This window comes from Mesoplodon mirus, assembly GCF_964341445.2.
Source record: "Mesoplodon mirus genome assembly, chromosome: 4".
In the NCBI taxonomy this organism is placed as follows: Eukaryota; Metazoa; Chordata; class Mammalia; order Artiodactyla; family Ziphiidae; genus Mesoplodon; species Mesoplodon mirus.
In genome coordinates this window covers 11,683,954-11,710,999 of record NC_138979.1, presented here as the reverse complement: position 1 = coordinate 11,710,999, position 27,046 = coordinate 11,683,954, and the positions used below count along the sequence as shown (strand labels likewise).

Sequence of the window (27,046 nt, the reverse complement as noted above, 5' to 3'; positions counted from 1 at the left end):
ATACTCTATTTATAAGAGTATAAATACTCATTTATATGAGTATATATTTATTTATGTATCTTATTATATGTAAGTATATAAGTATTTCTATTTACTTATCTAAGTGTATCTTATTTATATGAGGGTGTATCTATCTATCTATATATATACACACACACATATATACATATATATGATTTATATAAGGACATAAGAGATCTTTTAAGATTATTTTGTAATTTTGGTAACTACCTAAGGATAAAGGGAAGTGATTACATTTTTTAAAAAATTAAAAATTAGTGAGAGCTTAAGAATTAGGTCTTGGGGAAAAAAGAAATATTGTATATGGTCAGGAAAGCCACCTCTTGCACGTTCTGTAGGATCTTGTAGATAAGGAAACCAGAAAATCTAAGTTAAGAGTAGATCTCAAAAATAAGCAGACCAAAGTCTCATACCCATTCCTTGGGCAGTGGGTTCAATGAAAACCAATGACTTTGGGGAGAAACATGGGGCCCCAGCAAGGGTACATGGTGCTCTGGGCAAGTTCCAGCTCCCGTGGTATAGGCCCAAGCATGCAGAATAAGCTGGGCTCCAATATTTCTATAGGAGGTCACACTGATTATCAACAGATACATATTCACTTAGAGATTTTGTGAAGAACGTGTAACCTTGGTCATTTGAAAGAGAAAATGACCACCAGAATCAGCCAATGTGTACTATTGAAAACCACCCCCACAGCCTGGGGATCCCCTAAGATCTGTGTGTATTCTAGCAGGACTTTTTGGAATGAGCAAAGCAAAAGTATTTGTTGCACATGGACCATGTGCCAGGCACAGAATTGATTCCATTTACTCCTCACTGAAACTCTGGATAAGCTACGTGGTGGTTTCCTATTTTGCAGACAAAAAGACTGAAGCTCAGTCAGGCTAAGTTATTTGGTAGGCAGTGTATATATCCTGGACAGTCTGATTCCAAGCCTGTGCCCTTTCTTAAACACCCTCCTGCGCCACCTGGCCAGCTGGTTCTTCCAGACGCACTGACGTGGCACCTTCCTCGTATAACCTGAGGCTGTGTTACCTCCTCTGCTTGGAGTAGTGGAATTGTAAACGTTGGAAGGGGCATGCCAGTATCTGAAAGCCATTAAGGGAAACTGAGTCACTTGCTGGATGCCTGGAACATCTTTCGATTATGAGAGTTTCATGGAGAAAGAAAGCACCCAATGATTTTTCTTCTTAAAACGAATTGAATCTCTCTCTTGAACAGAGATCGTTGGCAAGTCCATGTGCAATCATGGTCAGCAGAAAAGAACTTTAAGCAGTAATGAAAAGCTTGTGGGTCCAGAATGCCTTTACCTCCTCCCTCCCCCAAAGAGCGCCAAAGAGCAGGCCTTTGGGGGGACTGATGTTGAAAAGGATTCTGATCCTGGAGGAAAAGACAGGTAACGGAAAATAAGAAGACTAAAAGCAGGCATGATAGGTAGTTACTCATCACCCCTGGGTTACGTGGTGTACATCGCTTTGTCTCACCCCCGGGTTACGTGGTGTACATCGCTTTGTTTCACCCCCTATCCCTCAAATATTTTTGTTGTTGTTGTTAAAGAAAGAGAAGAAAATATTTTTGAGGTAACTCATTACCTTTTGGCTTTAGGCCTAGAAGCTTCAGAAGTTGAAAGTAATTTTATATGCTGCAGATGCTTCCTGGTTTTAAAAACTATGACCTGGCCTCTAAACAATGATGACATCAACGCAGAAGGATAATAATCTTCCATATCGTGTAACTCCAGTAGCAGCTGTGGGCTAGTCTTTGTGAAATGAGAAGGAGGGGAGGCAGTCTGATTTAGATCATGAAACAACCGAAGCAAAGTTAGTTAGTGTGACTTCTGTTGTATGTAAAGATAATTCTTTATTGCATTTTCATTCTGAGACAGTTATTGGATAAACCTATCTTGCCCGTTTGTACTTTTAAAACGTCTTTTCATGGACTACATACTTTCGATGTGTTTTCACGATCAGTTCAGACTACCCAAGACAACCATAAAACACCAGTAATTAAGAAAAACTCTCCTTCAGAGAAGAATCAAGGAAACTCTCCTTCCATTATTTAATTTTTGACATCTCTGGAGGGACACAGTACATTTTTTTTTAACCCATTAAGAGTTGACCTTGAATCAGGATGTGGATTTCCTCTGTAGTGCGTTAGTGAGCCTCGGTTTTAGTCTTGTTAGCATGAGGTTAAGTGTTAGAACCAAAAGAAATTACATAAAACAGCTGGTTTCCAAATCCCATCCTCCTACATTCACTGGAGCTAGCTAACAGTAGATATGTAATGTTTATGGTTGATGAGACTTTAATGGGCCATATATTTCAACTGATGTTTTTCGGAAGAGTGAATATGTGGTTTGTAAACAGATTTTTGGAATCTAACCCTTCGAAGCTTTCTAGCTGGCTTCCTTCCTTCCCGTCTAAGAGTCCTCATTTTCTTCCCTGCCCTGGGCTTCATTGTCTTCTGGAGCTCCTGCCGGTGTCTGTAACTCTACCCTTCCCAGCTCAGTCCAAGGTCAGCATCATTCATGGCTTCATCTGGTCATTCACCATGTGGGGGGTCGAAGCTGTGCTCTGCCACTGCTGGCAGGAGAGGGCTGCTAACAGTCTCAACCACAGTCTGACCCTGTTGCCCAGTGTAAGATGGGAAGATTCGTCCTGTAGGAGACGGGGAGATGGAGAGCCCGTGAGAATACTGGACTTTTTCCCACCTTGGGTCTAGGCTCGTGAACTCATGAAAAACAATGAAGAAAGGAATAGTTGCCTTTGCACAAGTGATTTCATTTCTGGATCCCGTTTCCTGCACCTTACCAAAATCTCCTCTCAAGAAAGGCTCTCCTGAATTATTGACACTAATTCTAACTATCTGATAAGGCTGCGGTTGTTTCTCTCTCAGTGGTATCTTGTGCTTTTAGTGATGGAGTCCAAAGCCCCTGCTTAGCTGGGCTAGGGATCTGCAGGGTTCTGCTGGCAGGTTGGTGGGGGCGTGGGGCATTCCTGGAACAAGATGATGGTTCTTTAGTGCCCACGAAATCACCCTCCTCCTCTCGCAACCCACCCACAAGCTACCATCCTGCTTGCTCATAGGGCAGATTCTACCCTTGTGGTTGATGAACAAGACAAGGGTCCATATGCACTGGTGGATGGTGGCACAATGGGAAGAGCTGTGTTCTCCTGCCTGGTGGTGTAATGCAGCTCTGTGTCAGGAATGAGCCTTCCAGACGCTCTTGGGATGGATCAGTTGCCCAGCGGGGCTGTTTTCCCTTGTTCCTGGGTGGCAAGGGCTGCCTATCAGCATGACAGCTCTGTATGCCCAATGGAAGCCTGCCTTCCCCCTCTGAGCCAACGCTGGAGTAGGAAAGAAGTGAGCAGACAAATCTGCAACAGAGCTGAACATCGGATTCCACTTCATCATAAATCTTTTCAGCTGATCAAAGATCTGCATGATGAATGGGGAGGAGGGTGGCTCACCAAGATAATCTTTTTTTTTAAAAAATAAATTTACTTATTTATTTATTTATTTTTGGCTGCATTGGGTCTTCGTTGCTGCACGTGGGCTTTCTCCAGTTGCAGCAAGCAGGGGCTACTCTTCGTTGTGGCGCACAGGCTTCTCATTGCTGTGGCTTCTCTTGTTGTGGAGCATGGGCTTCAGTAGTTGTGGCACACGGGCTCAGTAGTTGTGGCACACGGGCTTAGTTGCTCCGCGGCATGTGGGATCTTCCCCGACCAGGGCTCAAACCCGTGTCCCTTGTATTGGCAGGCGGATTCTTAACCACTGCGCCACCAGGGAAGTCCCAAGATAATCTTTAAAGAGTGATTGAGTCCATAGAAAGTCTGCCTTCTTTCCAGTGTTCCACATGGAACAGTCACGGGCCACATAATAGTTCTGCACTTCATGCAATTAATTGCAAGGTGTGGTGTATATTTTAATTAAAACTTAAAAACTATGCTTTACGCTTCTCATAAATGGGCACTGATCTGCCTATTGTAGATTATGATGGCCAGAGCCCCACCATTCCCTTAAATATATAATCTTTTTTTTTAATTGCCAACGAATCAGATGCTTTACCTGCTTAAACTCTGTCCTCTGCTCCGGATTTTAAAGCTCTTCAGTCGCATTTCAGAATCAGCCCTATGTTGAGAAGGTCAGTGTCAGTCGAAGTAAATGGAGAGTCAAGGTCATCCTTACTCTGCAGTCTTGCCTTGAAAGCGTGAGTAGCTGTACCCAGAGGCAGAGGAACTGCCACTGTGCTTTAGTTGATGCTGTGCAAGTGGGATTTATTAACTTTGTGAAGGAAGTAGAAGGCCATCGTGATACTTGGTAAATTATGAGAGAGGCCGGGGGTCAAAAAGAGGGGGATCCCATGCCAGACATCTTTTGCTAAGAATTGAAATACCGTGGAGCAAATAGTCTGAAAATTGTGGGTGACCTTCTCAACTTTATCCTAAACCGTCCTGCCTGGGGGTGCAAACCCATGGAGGGAGTGTGACTTGGCAGGAATTTGGGAGAGGGGAGGATGGTGGCTGGCCAACTTCTTGGGATTCTCCAGGGAGTGCTGGAGGGTGAAAATGATGCTGAGGCCTCCCCGTGAGCCCTAGAATGACCACATGCGCCTACACAGCAGCCTAAGACCCACGGCAGCCTCAGACCTATGGCAGCCTCGTGGGTCTTCCTGGCAGAAGAAGAGAGACATTTGCACACAGGATGTATTCAGACCGATGAGGAGTACTCATCTCAGTGACGTGGTTTCCTCTTTGCTCCCTGACTGCAGTTCCCCCATCCCCTTTACTGCACCTCAGAGCTGCCAAACCGGACCTCCTTCAGAGGAGGGAAGAGAAGGCCACTTCACCCTGTGGTGTTAACATTCTAGCATTGCACCTGCCCGGTGTTCTCAAGGACAGGAGGTGGGGCAACCCAAGCAGATGGTCCGGATGGAAATGCCTGTGACCCATTGGGAGCTTATTGATGGTGAAAACCACCTTTACAGTAGCTCTGTATTTTGTTTGTAAGTCACAATTTCTGTTTTTCTTTCTCTTTCAACACATTCCTCATCGGGTTTGTTCCAACATATATTTTCAACGTATTTCTGTGAAGTTTGGATGGGAGGAGTGTCAAAGCAGTTCTGCATTAAGGTTTTTGTGCCCTACTTCTAGAAGGGTAGTTGGTAATCTTTTTTTTTTTTTTTTTTTGCGGTACTCGGGCCTCTCACTGTTGTAGCCTCTCCCATTGCGGAGCACAGGCTCTGGACGGGCAGGCTCAGCAGCCACGGCTCACGGGCCCAGCCGCTCCGCGGCATGTGGGATCTTCCCAGACCGGGGCACGAACCCGTGTCCCCTGCATCGGCAGGCGACTCTCAACCACTGCGCCACCAGGGAAGCCCCGGTAATCTTCTTAAATGAGTTTTTTGAAAGCTTTTTAATGGCACTACCCAGTGTCCTGCTGATTGTGAACTGTGGTTGCAGCCCAGCTCACAAAATTCCATATTTACCACGATAAATAGGAGTTCTACAACTTTTAATTTTGCTAAAGGGCTCTTTTCTCTCTTCTGAGAGTCTGTCAGTTTTTCAGTGTAAGGCTAGAGGCTGTTTGTGTACTTAGAGCCTGTTTCCAACTTTTTACTTCTGCTATTTCCAAGCAATTAGGAAAGCCTGTTTAGAGTTGAATTGTTATGTGCACACATTCTATTTTAATTCATTGTAATTAGAGGGGCGCGTATTAAACTTCTTCAAGAAGAACTGCTAGGATCCAGCCTTCCGTTTCAAAAGATTATTTTATGAGAAAAAATTTGACTGGATATTAAAAATGACAGCCAGTAGTATTCGCCCACCTAGAAGCATGTATGAACAGGACTCCTGTAACCTCAAAATCATACTAGAGAGCTACAGCTGGGGCTTTTGTTGGTGGCGGTGGTGGGGTTTTTGTTTCTCCACGGATTATTTACCTTAATTGCAATGTTAAAAATACTCATTCGTAATTATGGCCTCGATCATGTTGTATTTGCTATAATGATGATGTTTGATCACACAGACTAGCTATTGATCATAGCCTGTGTTCCTTGTCTATTTAAGTAACAGTAATCCACTTTTGAATTTAAGAAATGGCATAACTCTCTTATTTGTTTGCTCTTAGCAGCGAAATGGAACTGTCAAGAAGAGTATTTGGGGGCTTCCCTGGTGGCGCGGTGGTTGAGAGTCCGCCTGCCGATGCAGGGGACACGGGTTCGTGCCCCGGTCCGGGAGGATCCCACATGCCGCGGAGCGGCTGGGCCCGTGAGCCATGGCCGCTGAGCCTGTGCGTCCGGAGCCGGTGCTCCGCAACGGGAGAGGCCGCGACAGTGAGAGGCCCGCGTACTGAAAAAAAAAAAAAAAAAAAAAGGAGTATTTGTATAAGAAGGGAGTTTTCTCCCAGTAAAGCTTATTTGTTTTCACAATAATTTTCAGCCCCTAAAATGTATTTAGGCTGTTTCTGGAGAATAATAGGCCAGAAGCTGGGAAATGAGGCCGGAGGCCAGCACTGAGCTGTCAGTAGTGTGGGCTGGGTTAGGAAGGTTGGCCGCGCCCCATCCACAGGGCTCCACACACCCGTGGCAGCAGAGAACGGGAGATCCAATCAGGAGTTAGGTTGGGGTCGGGAAGGGTTGCAGCTCCACGGGAAGATGGGTCTCGGGACCTCAGGATAGCAAGTCTCAGGTCGCGGCCCAGGCCCCCAGCTGGGGATGGGAGTGCTGACATCCTCCGCCTTGATTTTCATCTGCTCGTGAATTGAAGCTGCGCATTGAAGGTCTTGTATCCCTGCTGCAGAGCCAGCTGGGATGGGCACAGGCATCGCCAAACCTCGTCCTTGAGCAGCAAAACATTTTAGCAGCTCTCTTCTGTGCGCCTGCCTCAAGCTCCTTCCCTCTAACAATAACACCGCTGCTTTATTATTTTTAGAGCCTTACAGTTAGCAGTGCTTTTGTCTGCTGTACCTCATTCGTGCTTCTTGGTGACCCTGTGACGTCTGCAGGATGGCTGTTGCCGTTTTGCAGATGTGCAAAGGGAGACTCGGTTGGTTTAATGGGCCCCATACAAAACCTAGTGTCGGGTTAAATCACTCCTTCAAAGTAAAAGAGTTAATGAGGGCAGAACCTTGGTCTTGAACCCAGGACCTTCTGACTTCAGGTTCTTCCCGCCTGCACGTGGAGCCTTTGGAGATGGAGCACTTGCAGCTCTGGCCCAACATGCTAATAAGCCTTCCTTGGGAATGACTTGTGAGGGGCTCTCTGGTGTGACAAGGGTGTTGAGGGGCAGTTGCGTCTAGAGCTGAGATCTGCTGTAGAGGTTGATGCTGTGCTTTACACGTCAGGCAGTTGAGGACCAGGCTGATGCTACCTTAGGTTGCGTGGGCGTCTCCTACTCTCGGCCCAGTGCTTTCTGGACCACTGAGTCATACCCGCACCTCACACAGTGTGCAGGACCCCCCTGGATAGTTCTGCCAGCCATCCTGGAATCTTCCAGAGTAGATGTGTGTGGAAAGGCCAGCCTCTGCTCGCTGTAGGTCAAGGAAGACAAGAGTCTCAGAGCGGTGCGGATGCCAGCGCCTGGGGAGGTGTGAATCAGCACACTTCTGACGCAGGTTTGGGGATCTGAGAGATTCCAGACTCTGTGTCTGTTTTCTGTGGGAGAAAAAGGGGAATTAGAATTGCATTCCCAACTGGCCTCAGTAAATGACCCGTTTCTTACCCCACCTCCCCTCCCTATTAAAATTAAATTCTCTTACCTCTCCGTCCTATGAAAATTCTTTTTTTAAAAATTTCGATGAGGTTTTAAAATTTTTTTAAATTTTTTCTTGGAGTATAGTTGATTTACAATGTTGTGTTAGTTTCAGGTGTATAGCAAAGTAATTCAGTTATACATACACATATATTCATTCTTTTTTAGATTCTTTTCTCATATAGGTTATCACAGAGTATTGAGTAGAGTTCCCTGTGCTAGACGGCAGGTCCTCGTTGGTTATCTACCTTATATAGAGTAGCGTGTGTATGTTCATCCCAAGCTTCTGATTTATCCCTCCCCCCAGCCCTGAAAATTCTTACCTTTTGTCAGGTCTCGAGCCCGAGAAGACTACTTCCAAGGCACGGTCCAGTCAGATCACGGCCGAGGCAAATGTTAACTGGCACCTGCCATTCCGGCACAGAGCACAAAGCTGCTGCTTCTGCAGCACTTTCCCGGACTGGCCCCTATTAAAGCAAGGGTGGAATGGATTGCAAAGCCTTTGTATAATGAGGGAGAAATGGAAAGTTCCGGTATGGAAGGCCTTTTTCTTCTTGAGGGGTTTGGAGTATTTTTGATTACCTTGAGTTTTGTGTTCCAGGGGAAGAGGGTTTTGGTGAAAATGGAAGAGAAACCCTGCCCAACAAAAATTTCGTATCAGATGGAGATTTTCCTCCTTTCTAGAAGGTTGTGAGAGCAGCCGAGGAGCCGGTCATCCTGGTGGCCACAGGCTGCCCCCGGCGGGGGAACACCTGTCACCCTTGTGGAGGTGACCCGGGTTAACTCTTCCCAAACACTTTCCACCTGGCAGGCATATTTCCAAGTCAGCTGACTTCCATTTCCCTGTTTGTTATGTGGGAACGTGGAGGGTCAGGAAGGGACTCGGAGATCTGTTCATGAGACACCAGTCAGTCTTATAAATAGCTCTCCGCAGCGTTTGTTATCCTATGGACACCTTTCATTTCCATGAGACTCGACTCTTTCAAATCCCTCATAGATCTATTGCGTCACTTAAGGCTCCTGCTCTAGGAGGTGGGAAGGGTGGAGATTGAGACACCAAACGGAAGATGTACGACCAGGGTTAGTCTTAGGATAATTGACAGTCGCTGTGGCACAGGCTGTCCTATGGGAGCAGTGACCATAAACCACGGTGGTAGCTGATTCACTTTGTTATGCAGCAGAAACTAACACACCATTGTAAAGCAATTATACTCCAATAAAGATGTTAAAAAATGAAAACATGGTGGTGCAGCTCCAGGGAGAACTAGCTGAATGTCTGCCCTGCATGTGGCAGGTTTGCTTGCTTCCTTCACAATCTGTTTTTGCAGACAATGGCAAGGTCATAGAAAAAATTGTGTGACCCTGCAAACCCACTACTTTGAAGACCAGCACTCCGTTGTATGCATAAGTATACTAAGTTTATTTGCGTTTTGTTTTTCTTTAAAGCAGACTCCTTCCCACCATTTGACTCATGAGAACACGGGCACAGAGGGTTTAAGACACTTCCCCTGACCATATACTGGGTAAGAGCCGTGGCAATCCTATTATTTATCAGGCTCTTATTAAGTCACGTGCTGCCTTATTGTATGCTAGGCCCTGGGGTTAGCATTTTTCATAAGTTATCTTATTTCATACAATAAACTGTAATTTAAGTCTTATTATTAATATTTCTATTATCTTATGGATGAGGAAGCTACACATGACCAAGGAAGGTAGCATTTCCAATGTACATGGCCCAAAGTCTCACAGATATTAAGTGTTGAAACGGAGGCTCAAGCCCAGTTTTCTTTCCAAAAGAAAACAAAAGTTGTATTCCCAATCACTGTCCTAAATTCACTACAGAATTACTTAGGATTTTTAGTTAATTAGAAATTCTTAAGATTTCTTAAGATTCTTAGTTAATTAGAAATTCTTAAGATTTCTACCCTGAACTCTTTCTGTGACATGTTGCGGCCTTATTTGTGTGTTTATCCTTCAGAATCCTCAGACTTCATCCTACATTTTAAGCTTATGGTTGACCCAGGAACAGCATGGGTTTGAACTGTGTGGGTCCACTTATACGCGGATTTTTTTCAATAAATACATTGGAAAATTTTTTTGAGATTTGCAACAGTTTGAAAAAAACTTGCAAATGAGCCACATAGCCTAGAAATATCCCCCCAAATTAAGAAACAGGTATGTCATGAATGCATAAAATATATGTAGATATACATATGACATACACAATATGTGTTAATCAGCTGTTTATGTTAACAGTAAGGCTTCCTGTCAACAGTAGGCTATTAGCAGTTAAATTCTGGGGAGTCAAAAGTTGTACATGGATTTTCAACTATGCAGGGGGTGGGAGGTGTAATGCCTCTAACTCCCAAGTTGTTCAAGGGTCAACTGCATTCTTATATCAATTATAAATCTTAGCATGACTTAGAAAGCCTCACAAATCCACCTAATTTGATTCCATCTCTAATATTTTAAACATTTTTAGAAGAAGAATTATATTACACTTGGGTTTCTCAGTTGAGTAACTTTTTTTTTTCTTTTTATCCCAAATAACCTGAATTTGCTTTGGTCTCCAAGTTACTGATAGAACTCTGTGTCTTTAGGATAGAATTATTTCTAAGACTGTTTCCCCAGCATTTGCTTTTGTTGGGCTCTTTAGTTTTGTGTCACAGTGGCTGCTAATGTTAAATCAACTCTCTTTCCCTTCTGTCATTGGTAGCAGCTACACAAGCTGTCAGCCCATTGTGGTTTCTTTCAAAGACTGGTTATGTACCTCCAAAGTGAGTTTGTACAGGGGACTCTGTGAGGTATACTGAAAAGGGTGAAGACTGACGAAAAGCAGTCAGTGTGGAGTGCGTCTTGTTTCCTCCTAAGCTTGGGACGTCAGCTGCTTCCTTCCATCATGCTGGCCACTGTATTATCGTACTTGCTAAGTTCAAGGCGCCCCCTTGTGGTGCGACTGATACTAATCAACATGAGAAAACAAAATGGCGAGATTACAAGTGATACTAGAGGCAATGCCTTTGGATATAATCTTATTGCTCTCCTCATTTTTAAGGCTCTCAAAAGAATAAAATATTTTTTCTCCTTTTGTTTTAAATTCATCTGTAGCTATTCAACTCATATTCAATGCTAAGTTTTTTGGAGGTAGAAGCAAATCAGAAAAGCAAGCACAAATAATTTGATGCCAAATCCCAAGTGACTTTTAATAATTTCGTATTTTTTATTACAAAAGTAATACTTGTAGATTCTAGAAATGTTAGAAAGAACAGATAAAGAGTAAAAGAATCATTTACCCTCTCACAACCCACATGGATTAACTTTTTTTTTTTTTTTTTTTTTTTTGCGGTACGCGGGCCTCTCACTGTCGTGGCCTCTCCCGTTGTGGAGCACAGGCTCCAGACGCGCAGGCTCAGCGGCGATGGCTCACGGGCCCAGCCGCTCCGTAGCATGTGGGATCCTCCCGGACCGGGGCACGAACCCGCGTCCCCTGCATCAGCAGGTGGACTCTCAACCACTGCACCACCAGGGAAGCCCGGATTAACATTTTGTTATGTATCTTTTTTTTTTTAGGCATATAGACTCAAAAGAAAACCAAACGTGCCATTTTTCAAACATGATTATATGTGTGAACTTCATTCTGTGTCGTTAGAGTCGGCTACTTCATCATTCTTAGTGTTGCTTGATTTGGTTGGTTCCATTGTGTGCACACCTTACAATACATAAACACAACACCATGTGGGGCTTTCTTGTGGGTTATTGTAGATTTCCTTATGATTAATTGCTCGATGTAGAATGGCTGAACCAAAACGGTGTACAAAATTTTAAGACATTTGACATTTATTGCCTGGTTATTTGTTTAAGTAAGGCATCTTTTTGACAACGCAATTTTTTTTTCTAAGTTTCAAATTCCTAGCATTTGCCTTCTTAGTCTGTGCCAAGAATGGTGCATCATGTTTTACATGCCTCAATCTCAGTTAATCCTCACAACAACCGTGAGACTTAAATACTATTAATGTCCCCACTTACAGATAAGGAACGTCAGGCTTAAGGAAAATAAATCGCTGTCATGTGACTTCAAAAGCAGGAAGACAGTAGTAGGCTTTCAGAAAGGTGATTAAACATAGCACTTTGCATCCCTCGAATCTTGAACTAAGTGGAAACTAAGAGTGATAATTTTCTATTTGTAAAACAAAGACAGTAAGAGAGGAGGAAGAGGAAATGTGCTTCCATAAATTTAGAAACATGAATAAAAATCTAAGTTGAGGCTCTGGCAATTAGATCTTCATGTTAGAAGATATGGTGGACAACTCAGTGATTACCGTGTAATTACAAACTCTAGGGAACTCCTAATATAGACATGTTCTCACTAGATCTTTTCATTTTGTTCCTGAATGCATTTTCTTTAACCACAGTTAGTCTTCAGACTGGTTAAACCACTCCCAAGTAGTCAAAAGTTGACTAAAGGGAAAGTGGTATCAGAAAAATCTCCAATTTCTGAATAAAACCAGAACTTTTTTGTGAGTTCAAAGAATTTGGCAATCTCCAACTTTTTTGCAGTTTTTCTCTCATTGTTGCTCAGTAGAGACCTACATTTCACTTTTACCACCTTTGTCCATACTCTTTGATTTTTCTATTATTATATAACTCTTTATTATAGAAAACTCAGGCACAGCAAAACAAAGAAAACAGATATCCCCCATCAGTGTTATAAATACTATGTTTATTGTTCATCTTTGGTTCTCTCTGCCACATCTGTATACTAGGCATTTGCCCAATATTTGCTATTCCTGATCAGCTCTTCTTGGGCTCATCAGCATTGTTTTTATTCTTAAGGTAAAAAAAAGCTGTTGAACCTGTTTTCCTTCCAGCTACACTTAGCCTTTCAAAGACATTCCAAGTACCATTAAGTATAAGAGCAACATCTGTAGTTTCTCTGCCATTTTCCTCTTCGGATAGCCATTGGATTTATTAGGAGTCTTTGAGGTAATTAAAGTGTCCTTCTGTTTCATTTTTACAGCGTTATTATTTTTGCCGCTCCAGCTGTTTCCTTGTGGTGGTGAGCTGTCGTTTTTTTTCCAGTTACATTTCCCTTAATCTTGATGTAACCTCACTATATTGATAAAGTACTTGATTATCATTATAAATCTGTGAAGTGACTTTCAGACACTCAGCTCCTTTCCCACCCAGTCTTTTTTTTTTTTCTTTAAGAACAATTTTCTAGTTTATAGTCAAATCCATAACTCAGGCTTCTAAGTTCCACCCACTTGATTTAACGGGAGTATGTGAGTGGCCTAATAAAATCCAGTTTTCTTTCTCTGCTTTCTTACTGTCGGGCTCAAAACCTGTAGGGCTCAAAATACTTTCCATGCAGATGGAGCCTGGCAAGAAGTGAAAAAGTTTCCTGTGAGTTTCATTTTGTAATCCTGAGAAAATTTATATCAGTGTAGAGATTAATGTTCCTGTGGCCTCCAGTCCCTTTCTCTGTAGGAGCCATTGCATCTTCTGAGGTGGACCCCCCCAGCACCCCTGGGTCCTTCCTGCTCTGACCCAGGGACACTCCTCCAGCTTCTGCATTTCCTTGACCTTAGTCAACGAAGGCAAGAAAGATGCAGCCACGTTCGGGTTTGCTCCAAGCGTGGAGCGTTTGACCATTTATGTGATTCTCTTGCCCTTTCTTCCTTGGATTTCAGGTGATTCTCACCTAAAGCAGCTGCTGTAGTGACTTTCTTTGTCCCCTCGTGTCCAGCTTTTCTAAGCTTGTTGCAGGTTCCTCTGCTGAGAGTCGCCTTGCAGAGAGAGGTTGGGGGTCTCTGCCCCTCCTGGCAGCCTCACAGTTGGGGCGCTGGTCTCCTCCAGACCCTTCTGTTCTCTGTCGCCTGTGTGCAGGGCTGTGTCCCCCCAGGTCCTCTGCCCTCAGCCCATTTTATTCCCCATCTCCTTGAGATGGAAACGGTGATTTTCTGTACCTCTTTCCCCCTTGTCTGTCCACAACAGCTCTTCAAATCTATCATCCTGTTTGCATCTTGCACTTTTATTTATCATGCACCCACAGGGTGTTATTATTTGTGGTCTACATTGGGGTATTTCTTTCGTAGTTGAGGAAACCTGTAAACTTGGGAGCAGGAGAATCAGAGGCCCTACAGCAACCCTCACCTTTCAAAGGAGAATATATTCACCTCGAAAAGAGCTTTTATGAGGTCAGTCTAGCTAATAGTTCTTCTAACGGTGTCACTCCCCTATTCTCTTAAAAGTCTCTTTGAGGTCTTTTCCTTTTTTTTTTTAACCCCCAAGTGCATTCTGGGTAGAATATTTTAGTACTGTTCTTGTCTGGAGACCTGTCTTTTGCCTTTTGGAGATAGCTTTCTGAATTCAAGTGTGCTTTTTCTTGTGGACATTTGTGTCTGATATGTGTGAGACTAGGTTCTAAGTAATACAGAATTATTCAGAAATAAAGGAAATACACACATAGTAGATACCCATATCTAAGTCTCTCTTGGTGTATGAATCATGGATATTGTATAATTCAGTTATGATGGGATTTAGGAGCTCTCTGTGTGCTGGTTATCCATATGGATATATCTGTATGCATATGCAGTAACTTATGACGTGAGCTGCCAACCCGTGACACCTCATTGGCTGATTTTTTTCTCTTTTTTGCCTTTTTCTTTTGAATGGTGGAAAAATATACATGACTTACAATTCAGCACCTTAACCATTTTTTAACCATTTTTAAGTGTACAGTTCAGTAGCGTTAACTACGTTCGCGTCGCTGTACAGCCAACCTCCAGAACTCTTTTCATTTTGCTAAATTGAAACTCTGCATGCATTAAACAACTATTCCCCAATCCTTCCCCAGCCCCTGGTGACCACCATCCTACTTTCTATTTCTATGAATTGACTGCTGTACATACCTCACGTAAGTGAACTCATACAGTATTTGTCTTTTTGTGATTGGCTTATTTCACTTTGTATTATGTTTTAAAGGTTAATCAGTGTTGTAGCATGTAACAGAATTCCTTTTTAAGGCTGAATGTCTTTCAGTATGTATAGACCACATTTTGTTTATCCGTTCATCTGTTGATGGACATTTGGGTTGCTTCCACCTTTTGGCTATTGTAAATAATGCCACCATGAACGTGGTGCTAGAGATATCTCTTTGAGACCCTGCCTTTCATTCTCATGGCTGATTTTGGGTGCAGTGGAAGTCATTCTTCTTGCATGAGGATTATGAAGTTTTCATTTTTTAAAACACAAAACCATGTTTCCACCATGGTTTTTAAAAAAACTTAAGTTGTCCGAAAGTTAGTCAGTGGATCAATAAGAATTGAAATGTTTAAATAGTGGTACAGTAAGCATAGTAAATGGAAGACATCCTCCAGGGTCAGCCAGGTTCAGATGTCAGAATTTGTTCTCTGAACTGTAATTCTGATCTTCTGTTCCTGTAAGTATTCACCTTGGATCTTCTCGTGAAGAAGTCTTGTCATCTGGTGTGGCACAGCCCAGGCACAAAAAGTCCTGCACTCTTGTCTTCATAGAGCAGCCCAGTGGCCAGTGGCCCAGTGGCCAGTGCCAATCAAGATGGCAGCCTGGGGCTCACCACCAGACTGCATTCTGACTGAGGAAGGTATTTCATTCTGGCTCTGGTCACCCGCCTGCAACCTTGAGACACCCTCAAGGACAACAAGCCAGTGTCACATATTCTCAAATGACCAGGTGAATTTAGAAGGGCCCCGCTGTAAGACATGTCGGGGAAAACTCACTGCCAGTCGGGGCTGGCTTTCACCATATCTCTCTAAATCCTAAGGATGGAACTGCCACCTTTCTGTCTGTCTTTGTCCGGGGAGAGGGCTTCATGGTGCTGCACTGTCATCATGAACAAATAGATGATTCCTTTGGGTCAACTATTCTTTTTCTGTTCCTGTTTTCACCCTTTTTCTTTTCTATTTTTTTTCTCTCTCTTTTTCTCCTGATACACAGGCTTTGCAGCACATGCTGATCTCTCTTCAGGCAGAACTTGACATTCAAAGGTACTTGATGAAAATTGAATCATCTCAGCGAGTTAGTACTTTACCTTTTCTTCTCTGCATTGAGTCTTACCTCGCCGCATGCCTTTTCACTCAGCTGCGTGTGGCATTCTAATCAGTGTCAGCCTGTTCCTGTCCCCGTCTACCCTGAGCCTGGGTTTAAACCTCTCAGAGCCAAATGCTTGCAGCATTCCCACACTTGTGCATTTTTTTTTTTAATCATGAGAGTGAATATTAAAAATAAACACTAATTGCATGCTTGCTTCGAAATCTGTCATCACCTTTTCCACAGTTTGAGTTGTGGGATGAGTAGTAACGCAACGGCAATTCAGAGATCTCTGCACAGTCCTCTGAAAAGGGCGGCTCTGGCCCCAGCAGCTTTCTCAAGGCAGAAAGGTTCTGGAGGTGAAACAGAAACCTATCCTTCTAACAGCCTCAGAGCTCTGGGACTCTTCTTTCGCTTGGCTCCAAAACATCCAGTATGGGGTCCAGACCATTTCACTGGCATACATCTTAATAATAAAAATGATAGGAACAGACATATTTATATAAAATTTACTAGGCACCAAGCACTGTTCTAAGTGTTTTATAAGCATTAACCTCTCACACCAGCCCCATTGGGTAGGCATCCTATGGTCCCCATTTTATAAATGAAGAAACCAAGGCACAGGGAAGTTCAGTACCTTGCCCAGGGCCACATAACAGGTAAGTTAAGAGTTGGGACTCCAGGCAGTCAGGCCCCAGAGTCAGTTTCAATGTATTATTTATTTCCCCATAATCCTCAATGTCCCCTATTTCATAATAGGTCAGTTTAGAATGTTACACCTGGAAGGGAGTGGAGAGTTTCCGGTACTTGGACACCTGGCTTGGCATTGGATACCTGTACCCACTGACCTATTGGCACATGGCCACCCATATCCTTTTTGTCCCCCAAACGGGGCCTGTTTCTTTATTGTCTCCAGAGCTTGCCCAGATGAAAACCGTTTGGTCTTTACTGTGAGACCCAAAACACACTGTGCTTAGGAAGCATCCAACGGTCTGGATTTAGTGCATCTGTGACTTCCTGGCCATTCAGTCAGTCTTCAGTGACCTCTTCACCTTCCTTTTCTTAATAATCATTCTCTTTGATCTCTTCTAAAGTCACAAGCTCAAATTAGAAAGTTCCTGCCCAAATGAATAGACATAGAAGGAAAAGTTGGGGGACACATACTACAGAGACCCATGGTCCTACTCTACACCAGCTCAGTTCTGATGAGGTGTTTACCATTAATTTTTTCCACGAGTTCTTAATTGTTTTCACAGCTCTGTAATTCATGCAAAATAAAGCTGTCTTTCTGATTTCCTTGCACACATATCATGCACCAAATAGAAATGCAGAAAAGGAAGCATGGAGGGCTCTTCCCCACCACTTTACATGCTGCCATTAACTCTGTTTCAGAACAGAGACTTGACATCGTGATGTAGGGTTTTCTACAGAGTTTGGGTCCCTCTCACTGTTCTTTTTTTCTTAAAGCCTGAAATAAATTCTCAGTGCTAACTTTTATTTTTTGACCTATCAGCAAATAATGGGATATGTGAGAAATTTTCAAGAGCTTTTTTTTTTAAGTCTTTAAACACAAGTTACAGTGATGATGGTGTTTTTGGGAGAAGGAGTGGGATGAAAGTTAAGGTGGGACATTGAAGGTGTTCCTTCTCTTTGATAAAGAGTGACTCCCAGAGCCTCTGAGGATGGCACAATCTCTATTTTGAAGTTGGAAGTAATCATTTACCGACTTCAGGCGAGGTGGTGGCAGGAGGAGGTTGAGTGTGTCCTCTCCTCTCACATAGGACCCCACAAACCATGGGACCTCCCGAGCACAGTGGGGAGCCAAGCCATGTAGAACCACCCCTACGAGAATGTAGTACATAAGAGCAGTGAATGCTTCCCATCATTTATTGTTGACAAATTCCTGTGCATTTTTTCCTCAGTGACTCCCCACCGCAATCAACTCAAGCAGATACTCAGATTTTTTTTTTAATAAAAGTGAGAACTAAGGTTCAGAGAGCTTCCCTGTGGGGTCGCACTGCCAGTACGTGGCAGGATTGGAGTCTGTGGTCTGCAAGAACAGTGTGATAAAAAGACTGAAGTCCTCATTCTAAATCTTGTTCTCCTTCCATCTCTCCAAACTCTGGTATTCTTTCTTATAGCAGAACTAGAGGGAAAAAGAAGCTTGGGCCTGAAAAGCTCGTCGGAATTTTCACAAGGTGTTTTTTCATTTGAAACTCAATGCAGGGAAATTGGGAGGGCAGTGGGTGGAGGTACTGGGCCGTGTGTGTTTAGAAAGGAGAGTGTGAAAACCAACAGCAGCTTCTACTCCCAGGATGTCCGGAAAGGGTCTGGCCTCAAGCACTGAAGCTTGGTGACCTCGGGCACCACAGTATCCCCGCTGATACTGAAGGCCAGCTCCTCCTTCTCTGTGAGGATGGACATCTTCAGATCTCCCAGGACAGGCTGAGGAAGGGGGGCCTCTGCTATCAGGGAAACCTCTTTGGTTTCACAACAATGTAGTTAAGCTCTAGGGGCATCACCCCTGGGCCTGGGGTCCCACATCCTCTCCAAACTGAAGTCTGGGCTGCAGAGATGAGCTTAATCATGGCTTTTGTAAGGAGGCCTTCTACGGTGCATATTTAGCACTAAGTGTGATGCTGGTTGTATTTTACTAGAAATTTCAAAGCCTGCAAGCAGGTCCCTTCCTTTCATCTCTGTAATAACACATCCTCACGCGGACACCTATTATCCTGAAGCCTTTTAAATGCATTCCAAGCACTCTGAGTTGCAAAGGCACCTGCTGCCTTGCTCAAGCCCCTCCCAATGCAGACGGTAGGAGCCAAAGCCTCAGAAACGGTTCGTTTGTTTATAATGCACACGGTCTTGCTTCACGAGTAAAAGGAAAGAGAAAGAAATGGATTGATTGACTTAAGGCAGCTCACGATAAAGACACATCTACCTTCAGGTGGCTAAACTAAAAATGGAAAGGGAAAACCTCATAAGAGGAGGAGACAAAGTTATGAATATGGCTAAGTCTGATTAGCTTGAACATTAAATTTAGCTTCGACTTTTCGATATATGCGGTATTTTATATATATTTGATATACTTCTCATTACAGGACAAAGTAATACTTATGACTCCCTCACAAGGCAGATTTATTTTCTTTGTTTTAAATTCTAAAAGAAACATTGTTTGCTCATGCCTTCAGAAAAGGGACATCCATCAACGTTAACAGACAGGATCAACAGGAAAACAGCAGTATTCTTCAGCTGGCCTTTTATTTCACATCAGCTCCTTCAAGATGAAGCACAACACTAAATAATAATTGTAGGAACGTGCGTCTGAAAGGGGCGGGGAGTGCTGAGTTAATGAGATCCAGTTTTAGAACTTGCTGATGGTGTAAGTTTCTAACTTGATGGAAGGATGCTGAAGAGAGATGATGGCGAACCAGGCCTCATCGTCTTTAAATAAGATTTATCTCTTTCTGTCTTTGAAGGGAAGTCAGAGAGCAGCCGATTCCAGGTGTTATATCAGAAGCAAGTCTATGTCACATCCCAGGTAGGCCACCAGCCAGGCAGGTGGCAGGTTGACATCCAGACATCCTGGAAGTGGGAGAGGCTACACCTTATCTGTGGGTCAACCCACTTTGGCCTCTTCTCCAGGCACAGCTAAACCTCTTAAAGGAAAAAAGAAGAAGAATCGCATCATCTACACATTATGAAGGGGTTGAAAAGTAGAAAATATCCAAGAGATCGTAGAAAATTGCTAAAGTTCCAAATTTACCTCGAGTCAAATTGTAAAAGCCTTAAAATGCAGTTACTGTAAGGGTGTCGGAGCTCTGGATAGGAGAGTCTGTCTCCTTAAAAGGTGAAGTGCATGATCTGCATGTCCAAAAAATTGAGTTGATGGCTTTGGGCTCTTCTTTTTTGTTTTGTTTTGCGGTACACGTGCCTATCACTGTTGGGGCCTCTCCCGTTGCGGAGCACAGGCTCCGGACGCGCAGGCTCAGCGGCCATGGCTCACGGGCCTAGCCGCTCCGCGGCATGTGGGATCCTCTCGGACCAGGGCACAAACCCGTGTCCCCTGCATCGGCAGGCGGACTCTCAACCACTGCGCCACCAGGGAAGCCCTGGGCTCTTCTTTCTTAATCATTTCTTTTTTGAAAGTGGAAGTCTGTGCCATTTTGGATTCCTGCAAAATTTTGCATGGCATGAAAATGGAAATGTGTCTTTGTTCCCATGTCTTCCCCATGAATTTGTGTCCTCATTTCAGGGGCCATCTATGAGGACAAACCTTTTACCTGGAATCTAATTGTGGGAAATAACACATGAGAGGCCCAGATGGGCATGGGTATCTTCAGGTCACCATAGACAAGAATCCTTCTGGATTCTAAACGTTTTGTGAGAAAGTCTTCCCTTCCCCTGATCCACTCTTTAAAAATATCATGCTTACCCAGTAAATCTCTGATTTGCAAAAGCAATATTATCCTCATTTTGGAGAAATAAAGAAGAAAGTATATTACTCATAATACTACTGTGTAAAAGAAACCAAGGCTAGTATTTGGGTGTGTTCCTTCCATTTCTTAGATTATGAAAAAAAAGTTCTTAAAAACACCTTGATTATGACTGCATAGTATTCCATAGTGTGGCTTCATTGCGATTTGTTAACCAGCCTTCTAAGTTTCTAGATTTATTTATTCTATTAAAGATGTAATATGTACAGATTTGCTCCCTGACCCTCAACTGTAGTAAGTAACACTTTTCTTCATTTTTGTGTATCAAATTAATCTGGCTTGGCTTCAGCAGTTATTGAGAAATGTATTCTCGTCACTTGGGGTCATAAAGAAATCCTAGGGATCGCATCTAGTCTGATAGAAGTGGGTGAGGTTTCTGGGTCTCCAGGGACTCAGCAGACGGCCTCCTAGTGGTCTGTTTGCAGGTGGGCTCGTGGGGCTGTCTGCCAGGCTAAGCCAAGGCACACCCTTCAGCCACTCCGAGCACACCACACACCCCTCATCCACCCGGGGCCACTCCCTGTAAATGGAATCCAGGCCTCCGTAGTTCAAAGGACATCATCACCATCACCATCACCACCAACAAAGCTAGCGTCCTCTTCCTGGCCCTGCAAAGTCACTCAGCCCCCTCTTCCTACCCAATTAGCAACCTTTCTCCTCTCACACTGGGAGGGGGGGTCGGGGGTGGGCAACCCCAGACTCATCTTCCAAACACCTTTACCCTCTGAGCCCAATCTAGGGAGGGAGTCTTTGGGGTGACCTCCGTAGCACTGAGACACTGATCACAGCCCTTCCACCTGGGAAGACCTTGGAACACAAAGGCTTGGCAGTTTCCCCGGGAAGTTGGGGACAGGGGTAGATGTTCCATCATGTTTGTTGCTGACAGCCACGAGGACAAGATAAGTTGATAATATCTCAGAAGAGTCATCTGACGCACAGATACCTCGAAAGAGAGTGTCTGTGTCGTGTGATGCTTCTTGAAATAATGAGGAAGCATCCTTGTCTGAACAGAGATGTCCTTGTCATGCGTTTCTTGGCGTCTGCAGGAGGGGGCTTTGCATGGTGAGGGCGCATTGGCAGAGGGATCCTGCTTGTCTCACTCGGCTCTGGGCACTGCCCGCCTCACCGCAGGGATACCTGTGGCCGGCTCTGGCCGGGGAGGCGAGGGGAGCTGACTCCCCAGCCTCACGGCCTTTTCATCTTTCTGATCTGTTAATGAACAAATAGGCACAGTGAAGGAACAACGGGGAAGCAAAAGACACAGCTGTACTTTGCTCAACTGCTGAATCGTCTGATTTTAGTCCAGACCAAACATCTTTTCTGTTTTCACAGGTGAAAATCATGAAAAATGTCTGGGTGCCCTTTTGGTGGAAAGAGGGAGGAAGGGCTTGAAATATTACCCTTGAAGAAACAGGGTATAAACTGAGTTTATCAAGGATAATTCATCGAAATAAATCCTAGAGAAAAATGTATCCCCTTTGTCCAAGCTGGGGAAGGGAGATACTGATTTACAGAGCTAAACCTAAGTCCGTCTTTATGAGAATCTCAGATATGCACAGTTGGAAGGTGGTATTAGAATGGGAGGTATGTGTGCATGTATGTCCTTCTTGTTATAAGACCCAGAAATATGTGGTTACCGGTGAACCTGGTATGTGTCCACAAACTACTCCCACGAAGCACCCAGATACACATTCAACACTGTATCGTGTGTGTGTGTGTGTGTGTGTGTGTGTGTTACCAGCAGGACCCTTTTGTGCTTGCACCCGAGTTTTCTATTAAAAACAAAAGCTGATTTCTTGTCCTGAGTCATTAGCACCAGCCCCCCCCCCCAAAATTACACATTTGTTACAAAACTAAGTACAGTTCTCTCTTACACTTGTGTTCTAGTTCTCACATCAATCTGCCATGTTCTAGAACCGGGATGTCCTCGGTCTGTTCCCCAGATTGGCCATCAGGATAAGACTGGCCCTGAGGAGATGTTGGCTCACATTTCGTCGCTCTGGCCATCAGCCACAGAAGTTGTGAGAAGTAGCCAAAGAGCTGTGGGGAGACCCGGTCCCGCTGCTTTAGAAGCACCCCAGGGTGTGGGTCCCCGGATGCACCTGAGAATGGCAGGTCCTCGGCTGCTGCGGCCACCTGGATGGGTTTATGGAAGCCCGTATGGGAGCTCTTGGTCTTCGCATCCCCCGACCCAAACCCAGCAGAGGCCTTAGACTTTGGAAACAAGGAGGGCCGGAGAAGGGAGCGAAAGCACTGCGTTGTGGTTCTAAAAAGGACTCTGAGCAAATTTCAAAGCTTAAACCTTCCATAGCGGCAATCTGACCGTTCTCCTGAGGTTAGAGGAACGCAAAGCAGGGATGGTAAAGAAAACTAAAGTCTGGGGATCTTCCAGTGTTTGTGAACTTCAAATATTTTGCTCCTTTTATCTTTCACAAGAGTACATAACACCTAGAAAAATCTCTTCAGTTGACGTCACAGTTTTGACTGGATTTTGAGTTGAAAGCTTCCCAAGTGCAAGAAATGGGGTGAAAGTGTCTGAATGTCATGATTAAATTAACCATGTCAATTAGTGAGTATTAGGATAATGAGTCATTCTGAATACATTTGCATTTGCATGTGGGAAGCTTTACTCTATTTCTGAACTCTCTGTGGAAATTGGGCATTCATTAAAATGAAGTAAAATTTCAGTAAGGCAACTTTGGGTTTTCTTTTTAAAATAGAACATAATCTGATGCGAAGTGTGCGCCCTGGCTAATCAGACACCCCACTGTTGCCAACAGTTAGCATCTTACATTTGCAGGCTTTATTTTCTGGACCTTGGCATTTCAAATTAGAGTTTACAGGGTCCGAAAAATGGGGATGACGAAACATCATCAATGCCTCCAGCTCTAACTTTCTTTTCTCTTTGCTTTTAGTCCCCAAATACAACATTGCATATAATAAGAACAATTGGATCTCCTAGCAGAGCGTACTGCCCATGGTGAAACTTCAGCAAATATTTGTTCATGACCTTAAAATGCATGTATGGCAGCCTTTTAAAAATTAATGCTCTGGGGCTTCCCTGGTGGCGCACTGGTTGAGAGTCCGCCTGCCGATGCAGGGGACACGGGTTCGTGCCCCGGTCTGGGAGGATCCCACATGCCGCGGAGCGGCTGGGCCCGTGAGCCATGGCCGCTGAGCCTGCGCGTCCGCAGCCTGTGCTCCGCAACGGGAGAGGCCACAGCAGTGAGAGGCCCGCGTACCACAAAAAAAAAAAAAAAAAAAAAGTAATGCTCTGCAACTGTGTTGCATGCACTTGAGGACATAAATGCTAGCTACATATTTCTGTAGAGCAAATGTAATAGGGGAAATCGTTTGGGGGAAACCATTTGAAGGAATCTCAGTAAGCTGAAGTTTTCTGGGTGACATGATTTTTCTTCTTCTTCGTGGTGTGTATCTTAGAGTGATGATATTTTAGTCCTGAAAGGACTGACTACCAACCAGTCAACCTCTGGTCTTACAGAAGAGGAAACTAGGACTTAGTGAGATTGTACATTGCCCAGTTTTGGTACAAGCTGGCCGACAGACTCCTGGTTAAATGACTTTACCCATGTCAGCTCTGAAATCCTGCAGATTTGGTCCCAGTTCCTTCACTAGCTAGAATTTTTGGGCAAGTTGCTTCCACGACTTGTCTCCTCATTGTAGCCAGTATTATGAAGTAGCAGTGAGGGTTAAATGAGATGACCACACAGTCAGTGACAGTGCAGCAGGCACTGAATTTGTGACTTCCTTCCTCTCTCCCCGCACCCCTTCGCTAGGAAGATAGTCTTCCTAGAGAACCGGTCTGCACATGTTACGGATGACACAAGAGGAGGGGTCTGCCTGAAGCCTCTTACCCCAGCATCCCTTGGTGGTTGAAAGCCTTTTTTTTTTTTTTTTTTTTTTTTTTGCAGTACGCGGACCTCTCACTGCTGTGGCCTCTCCCGTTGCGGAGCACAGGCTCCGGACGCGCAGGCTCAGTGGCCATGGCTCACGGGCCCAGCCGCTCCGCGGCACGTGGGATCTTCCCGGACCGGGGCATGAACCCGCGTCCCCTGCACGAACCCGCGTCCCCTGCATCGGCAGGTGGACTCTCAACCACTGCGCCACCAGGGAAGCCCAGTGACACATCTCTTAGTGCCTCTTGTCCAACTGTCAAACGTATATTATCCTTGGCCCCAAAATATACCTTAAATGCATTATGAGCTCAAGAACCACATACAGCGCTTTTAACCTCCCGAGCCTTGCACTGTGCTGAATACCAAGTCCCTGTTTCAAATGCTTTTTGACTTTTTTTTTTTTAATACGTCAGATCATAGGGTATCTGACACCAGTGTCAGCAATTTGCATTGTCTCTTTTCTTCCCTAAATGATGTCTCAGCATCGAGCTGGCATCTGAGGGGAGAGCACGGCGTGAGAAGATTGCTAATATGCAGTGATAGTTTGCAGTGAGAAAGTGAATGACATGCTAACGAGAGCAGGAGTTTATATTTGGAACTGAATAGCTGTGTTTAGGAAGGTTAAAAAAAAAAAGGATTGAGCCCTTATATCTTTATTTTTATACATACTCCGACCACGATGACCCTGAACAAGAAATAGAAATTTGATTTTGATTTTCTTCAAGGATTATTGCCTTTTGCAATGGAAAATGACAACTCATCAAATGCATTGTGTCTTCCGTGGGCTGCAAAGATGACCAAACACCAGAGGTTGTCATTGTAGCCATGTTGCTTCAAGTAATATTATTTCTTGGCTATTTTGCTAAACTGAATGTATTTTCTTTCTTTCTTTCTTTCTTTTTTTTTAAGTCAGGGCTGAGGACATTTGAGCTTGATATTCTGCTAAGCATAGTAACCAGCTGTCTACTTCACTGAAGACCATATGAATTTACATAACTCTTGGTGAGCTGGGCAGTGATTTAGGTTTGTTGTTTTTTTTTTTAAGTCTAGTAATACTCTTAAGGAGTGCCAAAGCCAGATCCCAATCTTTGTAACCCAAGCAGACTTTATGAAAAATAAACCACTTCGGGGCCTTGCACGGAAACATTAACCCAAAGCAAAGAGACAAGTTAACCGTTCATGGGTGTCCTTTCTGGCCATGATGTGGGCATGTCATCTGAGCTGAGAGTTTCCTGTGGAACACCGAGGCTGGCCCCCTCGATGCAGGGGGCTATGTGCTGACCTTACTCCTGTTTTCTTCTGTGGAAATGTCCTAAGAGGTGTAGCAGGTGTGGGTGTCTAGATAATACAGTAGTGCTCCTGCCAAGAGGGGTCTCCTGGTACTTTTAGCAAGAAAAGGGAAAGGAACTGATCATCGCATCCTCAAAGGGCTCCCCTAGATCATCAGGCACACCTGGCGCATCCCTGAAAGAGTTCTGTAGCTGAAGCCTTGAGGCGGGACCGGCTATATATAACTCTTAGTGTATCTTGTTCCAAAAAATTATTAAGGGTTTCAAGACGGCCACAGCAGAGCACGAAACCAAGCCCAGAACACTTTTAAATGCTGGGTCGCTTGTACACCCACAAAGCTGGTCCTACCTTGACAGTTAAGTGCTTTGGTGTTTTTAACTTCAAAATGCATCCTTAGGAAGACTTAAGAGGACATTAAGGAATGCAAACCACCCCCCCCAAAAAAAAACCTGGCTCCTGGGGACTGCCTGTGTCCCACGACCAGCCCATCAGCACCTTTGGCATCTTAGCAAGAGAAAACTCACCTGCTGATTAATTCAGATCAGTTTGCCTGGAATCGTAATGAAAGCAGGGACAGGCTTTGGGAGGGGGAAAGCTGAGACCATGCATTCATTCATCCTAAGCCCCCCAGTTTCACTGACTCCCTTTCTTTGACCTTCTACACGTATAATCTCCAGCCTCCACACAATAGCCCAAATGATCTTATGAAAAATGTATCTGGGGCTTCCCTGGTGGCGCAGTGGTTGAGAGTCCGCCTGCTGATGCAGGGGACACGGGTTCGTGCCCCGATCCCGGAAGATCCCACATGCCGCGGAGCGGCTGGGCCCGCGAGCCATGGCCGCGGAGCCTGTGTGTCCGGAGCCTGTGCTCCACAACGGGAGAGGCCACAGCAGTGAGAGGCCCGCGTACAGCAAAAAAAAAAAAAAAAAAATGTATCTGATCCTGGCCACCTCCCCCTTCTCCCTGCCTCAGATACCTCAGTGGCATTCTGGTATCTTAGAGTCACATTGAAAATTCTCCCCTTGACGCCAAGGCTCCATGAGATCTGGGCTCTTCTGGTCTCCATTCCCACCATGTCTCCAGTACTTGCCACTTCTTTCTGCCTCAGGGACTTTGCACATGCTGTCCCTTCCACCTGGAATGCCTTTTTCTTTTCACCCCACCCGCTGGCTTGCCCCCTCCTCCCAACTTCCCTCATCCTTGAGGTCACAGTTTACTTGCTTTTCCAACTTTGCACCCACATACACCCCCTCCCCAGCCTGGGTTACACACCGTCAGTGTCTTCAGTGTCTGTCCCCTGACTCGACTGTAAGTACCATGAGGGCAGGATCATGTCTCTTTTGTCTGTCGTTCTGTTCCCAGTACCTAGCATGTGCTAGCATGTACCTAGCAGGTGCCTGGAACATAGTAGGCCCTCAATAGGTGTCTGTTGAAAGGATGAATGGACGTACCACACACTTCGTGGTTTAAACTTAATTATACATTATCTTGTGTTATTTGT

General features: G+C 44.5%; 1 protein-coding gene across 15 annotated transcripts in view; it reads left to right on the top strand.

Moving 5' to 3' along the window:
* The window catches only part of KIAA1217, a gene marked incomplete at its 3' end in the record, with an annotated part of 500,156 nt that overhangs the window by 300,729 nt on the left and 172,381 nt on the right, over positions 1-27,046 (top strand). The gene's annotated exons all lie outside the window — the stretch shown is intronic.